Source organism: Chiloscyllium punctatum, chromosome 14, assembly GCF_047496795.1.
Source record: "Chiloscyllium punctatum isolate Juve2018m chromosome 14, sChiPun1.3, whole genome shotgun sequence".
NCBI classification, from domain to species: Eukaryota; Metazoa; Chordata; class Chondrichthyes; order Orectolobiformes; family Hemiscylliidae; genus Chiloscyllium; species Chiloscyllium punctatum.
The window spans coordinates 83,625,351-83,634,007 of NC_092752.1; the positions used below are offsets into that span (position 1 = coordinate 83,625,351).

At 42.1% G+C, this 8,657-nt stretch overlaps 1 non-coding gene across 1 annotated transcript; it reads left to right on the plus strand.

The window, feature by feature from the left end:
- Positions 1–1,431: 1,431 nt before the first annotated feature.
- On the plus strand, positions 1,432–1,513 carry trnas-uga (transfer RNA serine (anticodon UGA)). Its single transcript has one exon. It is a non-coding gene; the product is annotated as a tRNA-Ser (tRNA).
- Positions 1,514–8,657: the final 7,144 nt, after the last annotated feature.

Genomic DNA, 8,657 nt, shown 5'->3' on the forward strand with positions numbered 1-8,657 from the left:
TCACAATGCTTCATTTTAAAATTGTTCTCTCCTGCTTCTAGGTTCACCAATGAGGGAACAAAATTTAATTCCACCACCCTGTTTATCTCTTCAAATATTTTGCAACTCTCAATGAGAAAACCTCTCTTGTTTTGAAACTGTTAAGAAAAAGATGGGATTTGCCCAATTTCAATTGGGCAACGTTCATCCATGATATCAAGACTAATCACCAGTCGTGGTATTCCTCATATGGCATTAGTACCTTTCCTAAATTGAGGATTATAATTCCTCATACTGTAGTCCAAGTGCAGTCGAACTGAGCCACAATACATTGGAAATAATGCTTTTCTCTCGTGCACTGAAATCCTTCTGCAGCTTTCACAACAGACTTGTACAACTGCTACTAGACTTCAATGACTTATTAAAAATTTCTCCAAGATGCAATTCTAAAAATCTGTACATCAGACTTTCTACTTCAAATCTTCGATAAATAATCTCCACACATTTCCCTCCTGACAAGTGTGATAAAGTCAAATCGTTGCTATTTATCAAATCATGAGGGACATGGATAGGTTGACTCGTCAAGGTGTTTTTCTGCTGGTGAGGAAGTCAAAACTTAGAAAACAACGGTTTAAAATTAGTGGGTAAGGATTGAAAAGGGACGTCAGGGGCAACTTTTTCAGTCGTGTCCAGAATGAGCTGCCAGAGAAATTGTTGGAGACTGGTACAACTGTAACATTTAATGGCATCTGGATGGATATATGAGTAACAAGTTTCAGAGGGATGTGGGCCAAAAGTTGGCAAATGAGACCTACTAATTTAGGATAACTGTCCTCAATGGTCAAGTTGGAAAGAAGGGCCACTTTCCGTGTTGTATTGTTCAAGGACTTGATGACTCTAGAACAACGGCAAAAACTTTGCAAATAATTCCGTCAAGACGATTTCAAGTTCCAAATCTTCGTTCAATCTTCCTCTCATGTGCTCACAAGTTCATTACCTGATGTCAGATCTTACAGATTAGTTGCTGGATCCATTCCTGTAAATTGGTTCTGCATTCTTTCTAATTCCGATTTTTTTTTCGAATGTAGCTAGTGTTTGTGGACTTAGCATCAACATTTCTAATACCATATTTCGATGAATATTAATACACAACTTTGGCACCAGATGATGTGCAATTGAGTCAAAATCGATCGGACGCAGTGAAACAATGATCCTCTCTTCATGTGGTGTATATCCGTGACTCTAAAATTCGATGAAGAATCATTCCCACAACTTCAGCTATGTCAGAATCTAGTTTGCGGTGAAAGCCTGTCAATCTGCTAAGGTAACGTTCGTCTGGGTCTCTGCAAAGGATTTGGCGAATTCTTTGGGTCTTGACAATTTGTTCTTCAAGGAAAGTACATATTTCATGAATTAAGTTATTTTACTATGAAAATTAGCCACTTTTCTGCGGCTGTAATGGCCGAGAGGTTAAGGCGTTGGATGTGAAATCCATTGGGGTGTCCCTACGCAGGTTCGAATCCTGCTCACAGCGTTGAATCTTTTAAAAGTCATTAATTCCTTTGCAGAATTCGGATTTCGTGGAGCTTGAGCTTTGCATTCAATCGAAAATAAATTTTCAACTGTGAAGAATCCGAAGTAATTTCAAGACGTCTAATTGAACAAATTATATGTCGAGACACAAAAAGCCGCCAACTTCCAATGCGAATCAGGTTCAAAACATTTGTCGAACTATCATGAAATTTGGATGTTCGGGGATGTGGGGGGGATGGAATTAAGCAAAAAAAGAAGCAATGCAATACATTTACCTGCAGGTGATGAGTTTTTTTTAGGATCAGTTGAAAGTCAAGCTGAGAAAGTTCAACCTAATTTACAACTGACTCTCAAGGCCAATAATCGATTATATCAGCAGTCAATGAATTAGAAAAAACAACTCCATGTGTGGAAAGGAATGTAGGGGGTAGTGTAATTTTTAAACGGTTAGCTGCCTTTTAGTCTTTTCTACCTCATAGTAAACACAAGCAGACACTCAACTATTGCCGGGCCTCCCCCACGTTTATATGAATGAAACAGTTGTAACAGCTTTCCTCGATAGTTGAGAGGCCGCCCTTAACAACAGTTGTACAACATCATCCATATAAGGGAAGAATGGGAAGCTCAAACACTGATTGGCCAAGTGAATGATAAAAGAATCGCAGGCACCAGAACCCAAATAAGGAAAACAGTGGGGATTCCGAGCACTCGTTGGTCAAGGCAGCATTAGTAAACCCAGCCCACATATACATGTATATAATGCGTGGAGATTACTATGCTTGTGTGTGTGTACCTTTGGGAACAGCACCCGACTTTGCAAAGTTGAATGAAAAAGTTTTGGACAGACTCCTCCGTGTCTTTGTTCCTGGGAAGGGAAATAAAAAAAGTGCCGTAGATGGGGCTGGACAGCCACTTATCTCGCACAGGAACTCTACTGATCCAGGTTCCTCGCTTGAGGTGTGATAAGGCAAGGCGATATCAGCGGAGTAGAATTTTCTGGGAATATTAGAAATGGAATGCTAACCGTCTTCTGCTGTCCACATTTGTAAGAAACTGTGCATTAAGAACTGAATTTGAAAATTAACGATGAAAATCAGACTTAGCCCTCTGCTTGTGGTGTAGCATTGTTCAGAACAATAGGCTGTTGTTGAGGCTAAAATTGACCAAAATAATCGATGGGGATCTTATCCACGGCCTTCGTTGGAGCAGTTGGTGTGGAGAGCTCAGCTTGAAGAACCAAATGCCAGTTATTCATCTTGGCTATCTGAATTGCTTAGTTAAACATACTCCCAGTTTAATGTAAAAACCTTTGCTCTCAGAGCTAGATGTTTTCATGTCAGCATGTTCTGATTTGAGAAGACACTGCATGGAGTAGATATGACTTAAATTTTGACTCTAACGTCAGAGATGTTGACACATTTCTGCCCCAAAACAGCACTTCCATTGGTACCAAATCAAACTGAACAAAGGACTAGTTCACTTAGATGTTTCCTTTCTGTAGACTCTGCCAATGGACCGTTCAGGCCCGATGTAGGAATAAGGCGTGGTGACATCTGTTCGCAAGTGGATCACTTCATTCTTGCTCACGATCCATAAACCGTAATTCATTTTGAACTTCTTAGCCATCAGCATGATAAGTGGTACATAATGCACAGGTTTCCTTCTTGAAAGAAAGAGCGAAATCTTATTCATTGCAAACGCAAATTCAAGTTGTCCCTGGTCGACCAGAAGACAGATATCATGAAACAAAGTGAATACAGAAAACAATCAATGTTTTCTGGGAGTTAAAAAGATGTACTGGAAGAACGGAAACATATATTTGGAACTAAAGTCACATACCACTTCCAGACTAAATGTTCTTGTACCGTTATCGTAATTTGACCTTCATGTCCACCATTGTTGCAAAAATTATCTTAACAACTCAGTACTTTGTGTTCTTTGTTATTGTCTCCTTCATGTTTCTCTTGATTTTGAAACTAAAACCGAGCAATAGCAATGCACCCTATTTCACTTGCAAAGATCAGAAGAAGATCAATTTATAAGAGAACAGAAATAAAGATACGTCTGTCTTCCGAGAGAACACACAGTTACCATTTCGACTCCAAAAAGTCTTCTTCAGAAGTCTGCGCAATGAACTCGAAATATCCGACCGCAAATCAAAAAAAGAATCCATAATGCCGCGAATACACCACCCGCAAGCGCATCAAGTCCGACTCGAATATGCGGTATCCCTACTCTCAACATCAGTGGAGAACGGAACAAAGCTCATTCTGCAGTTGTCAACCTGTTATGACGTAGGTTGTAAAGTCAGAAATATGATTAGGTAAAAAGCGGGATGAAAGCGGGATATTGGAAGTCTGAAAAAAGCATGTGCGTGCTTTGCTTTGAAGAAGGTTGGCAGTGATGAAAATGGAAATTAACTACAGTGAGGGGGGCTTCATTAATACTCAGAATCGTTGCAACACACAGGGATGCAATTCTTTTTGTTGGGTTTCTGTTCTGCCATTTTATACTCACGACTGCTGTCGGGTTTGGTTTCCATTCCAGGCTTAGGTGACTGCCTGATGGAAGTTTGCACATTCGCCCAATTACTGTGTGGTAGCTCTGGTTTGCTGCCACATTCTAAACATTTGCAGGTTATTTGAATTCGCCATTGAACGCACACGGTTACAGAGACAGTGATGTGGAGAGTGTCTGGATAGGACGTACTTCAGAGGATTTTTGTGAACTTAAATAGACAGAGTGGGGTTAATCTGCTGTTTCCTGGGTGAGCTACATGGACAGAGAGGGGTCAGGGTATTCTTCCCTGAGGGAGAGACATTGACAGAGTTGGGTTAGTTGCTCTTACCTGTGTCAGTCACGCAGATACAGTCACTCTGCCTTTCTCCGGGCGAAATTCTTTCACAGAGTGGTGACAGTCTGCTCTTCCCTTCCTGAGTGAAACAGAAAGAGCGGGGTCAGTATTCTCTTCCCTCGATAATTTATGTTGACAGTCTGGCTTCTGTCTTCTCTTCTCTGGCGAGTTACATTGGTAGAGTGGGGTTGGTGTTCATTCATTGGGTGAGTGACATAGACAGAATGGGATCAGTCTGCTCTTCCCTGAGTGAATTACATTTATAGAGTGGGGTCAGACTGCTCTTCAGTGAATGACTTATATTGACCGTGTGGGATCAGTCTGCTGAGTTACACTGAGAGTGTTGGGTCAGTCTGCCCTTCCCTCGGTGAGTAACACTGACTGAGTGGCGTCAGTTTGCTCTTCCCTCAGTGAGTTACATTGACAGAGTGGCATCAGTCTACTCTTTCCTGTGCGAGTTACATTGCCAGAGTGGCGTCAGTCTGCTTTTCACGGAGTGAGTTATTTGGACAGTGTGGGATCAGTCTGCTCTTCCCTGGGTGAGTAGCATTGACAGAGTGGCGCCAGTCTGCAATTTCCTAGTTGTGTTAAAGTGAACGCGTGAGGTCAGAGTGCTCTTCCCTGGTTGAGTCACATTGACGGATTGGGCTTCATCTGCTCTTCCCTGGGAGAGTCATATTAACAGAATGGGGTCAGTTTGCTCCTTTCTGAGTGAGTAATATCACAGACTGCACTCAGTCTGTTCTTCCCTGGGTGAGCTACGTTAAGAGAGTGTTGTCAATCTGCTCCTCCACGGGCGTGTTACTTTCTCAGGATCGTGAGAGTCTGCTCTTCTCTGTCTGAGTTTAACAGCAAGTATGGTTTCATTACTGTCTTCGCTGAATGATTCACATAGACAGAATGGAATAAGTCTTCTCTTCTCTGAGTGAGTTACTTTGACAGAGTGGGGTCAGGCTCATCTCCCTGCTTGTGTTTCATTGACAGAATCAGATCAGCCTGCTCTTTCCTGGATGAGTGACAGAGACAGAAAGGGTACAGCCTGCTCTTCTCTGAGTGGTATCAGTCTGCCATTTGCTGGGTGAGTTACAAATAAAGTGTTGGGTCAGTCTGCTCTTCCATGGATGACTAACATTGACAGAGTGTCGTCAGTCTACTCTTCCCTGGGTGAGTTATACTAACAGAGTGCGGTCAGGTCATAATTTCCTCGTTGAGTTACATTGATCATGTGATGTCAGACTTCTGTCCCCTGGTTTAGTTACATTGACAGAGTGGGGTCCATCTGCTCTTCACTGGGTGAGTTACGTTAGCAGTTTGGGGTCGGTCTGCTCTCCGCAATCCAGGAACTCCATCTCTAGCGGTTTCTTGTCAGTACCTCCATACTAAGGATTTGAGGAGTTAACAAAAGTAACTCGTCCCCTACATCTTTGGGATAATTAGGGATGGGCAGTGAATCTTACCTCATTGAAAGACAACTGTGTCCCAGAAATGCATTTCCAATAATTGCATGTTCTCATTCGACACTGCAAGTGGTCGGGAATAAATTGAGGAGAGGTGCAGGGTAGAACAATTAAAGTCAAATGCACTGATGCCTAGGAGACATGACACAAGATGTGAGTGTGGAGCTGATGGTGCAGGGCTCGGTGTCAGTGCTATTTGTTCAGCATTTATTGCTCACTGTTCGCAATGACTCATACACCACTGCTGTCAATTCACAACAATGAGCCTCTTCATCTTGGTTTGAAAATCCCTGCGTGTGTATTAACGTGGTTAATGGGACGCGAGAGGAGATGAGCACATCCTTTTTATTCTGTCAGTTTAAACAGGCGAAAATATCTGTTAGATGCCAATGCAAGAGGATACTGTCTTTTTCTGTGCCTTTTTAGTGGGGCATGCTCAGCATTGAAATGTCTGTTTTTGCACAAGCAGAGTTTTATTGCCATTCATACTGAGCAACATTAATACAGAAAACGCGTTTTCGAATTCCTGTGATCAAGTGGTTCAGGCATTGCACATATGGACGAGAAATCTGGCTCTTAACGTGGCGCCATGGCTTAGCTGGTGAAAGCAGCTCCCATCACACTGGTGCCTGCTCATTGTATTGAAAGCTCGTTATTTCTTACAAGTATTGTGTTGCTGATCGAGAAACTCAGTGTCCTATTTGAATTGCTGTACATTCTGATTTCGCGTTCCAGCTTCATTTTCATGTTTAATTCCAGTCGTGTAGGTTGCTCTTTTTAACTACTATTTTAACCTGGAGATTCTTCCCGCAGTTCCAAAAGCACTTCTGCTTCTCATCCTTTTATTCTCATTCCTTGATTCCCAGTTTTGTGGAAATTAAGTGGTGAGGCAGGAGACACTGCAGCATTCCCGGGAAATGTTGTGGTAATGGCACTGACACCACGCCATGATCACCCTCATTCTCTGCTGTCACCATTCATTCGTTGTAAACCAACAGTAAATGCATCGTTGTTCTTCTTCAGCTATCATGTAATTACTTTCTTTTTCTGTTGGATAAGGAATTCAACTTTAACTTCGAAAGGGTCTTTAGATTTTGAGGAAGAAATGTCTCCTTGCCTCAGGTCGAAGTGACAGACGCATTATCCAGAGAATGTGAGACTACTTCGACCGACACCAGCCAGGCGTCAGAAAGCCTCTCAGCAATTCGAATACCAAACTGTCTCTGAATGTCAGGCTTTTCAAGAGCAGAAATGGACAATGAGGGATATGGACAGCCAGAGAGTCGGAGAATGTGAAAAAGGCCCAGGAGGATACAGAGACAAATATAGAAAAAAACAAAGACACATATTGAGGCAGACACTGAAAGAAACAATTCTCCATTCGGCGTGACTGCTAAATAACGGAAACTAAAAGGAAATGTAGCCATTAAAACATAGCCTTCCACCAGCTCAGGAAAATGAAAGTAGCATGACAGCTGATTAAGTCCTTTTAAGATTGTAAATTCGATGTTTGTAAGCTCAAGAGTGATTTTGATAAATATCCTGATTCGACAAGTAAGATTATCATTTTCCCAACAGTATGATCTAGAAATTTATAACTAACCTGTTTCCTGTCCATCTTAAGAAAAAAATCCTGTTTCCCTCCACAGATGTTGCCAGTTGTAGCGGGTTTCTCTATCAATTCTCGTTTATAGTGCATATTTCCAAAACCTGTATCTTTTTGATTTTTGATAACCTGGCACAAAACCAAGCATTACAACGTTCGGACCAGTGGTAAGAAATACTGGTACCACGATATATTTGCACAATAAAACATGCATTCCCTGTCCGAGAATAGAACCAACACTGTTGCGGTTAGAGTTCCAAATCCTAACTACGAGATTACACGGAATGAAGACAGACGCTCTTGCACTTATTCTCAATGAAATCGATTTTCGATTTCATTTCTGATCAGTTCCACTGCAGATTGGTTTCTACTCGTCTTCAGGTTTTGCAGAATGGAAAATCCAATTTGGCCCATGGTGCAGTCTGGTTTAAAGATATTCATCTATTGTATTCACAGTTTCCAGCTTTGGTCCATAACCTTATGTGTTCTGATGTTTCCAGTGCAAAAGGCAGTGAGGTTCTCGCTTTGATCTTAGATGATTGAACAATGGGATTGAAGTTTGACATACTCACACTGTGTTATTACCCACGTCGTGTCTCCCACAGAAAGAGACACACAGACACATTCCCTGAGAATCGCAATAACGTCATATTCCCAGGCACCAACCTAAGCCCTAAGTTCACCTGTCTACAATCCACTCATGAAAGTAGATGCATTTCAGGTCCCCAGTTCTTTTGCATTCATCTGCTCTCTGCCTAATCTTCCCATTATTAATGCTATCTTCCAGATTCTTAGCGTGTCCAGTTTCCACCTCACTGCCGACTTGTTTAATCTTGTGGTTCTCAGCCCCCTGCCACATTAGTATCAAACCTCCCCAACAGCAGTCGCAAAAACGCCCGAAAGGACATACGTTCCCGTCTGGTTCAGTGTAGATCGTCAATTTTCTTATAGTCCCACATTCCCCAGAACTGGTCACAAAATCTAACAAATCTGAAACCTGCCCTGCAGCACCATTCCTCAACTGACGTGTTCACCGGGCCGTTTTTTTGTATTCATTTCTACGCTGGCAGTCACATGGCATCATCAGTAATCCCGATATTACTACCTTTGAGTCCTCCTCTTTAATTTCTCTCCGAGCTGCCTGAATTCTCCCTGCAGGTCCTCATCTCGTTTTTTATTCCGTTGGTGCCTGTATGCACCAAGACAACTGGCTGTTCACGATCCCCTT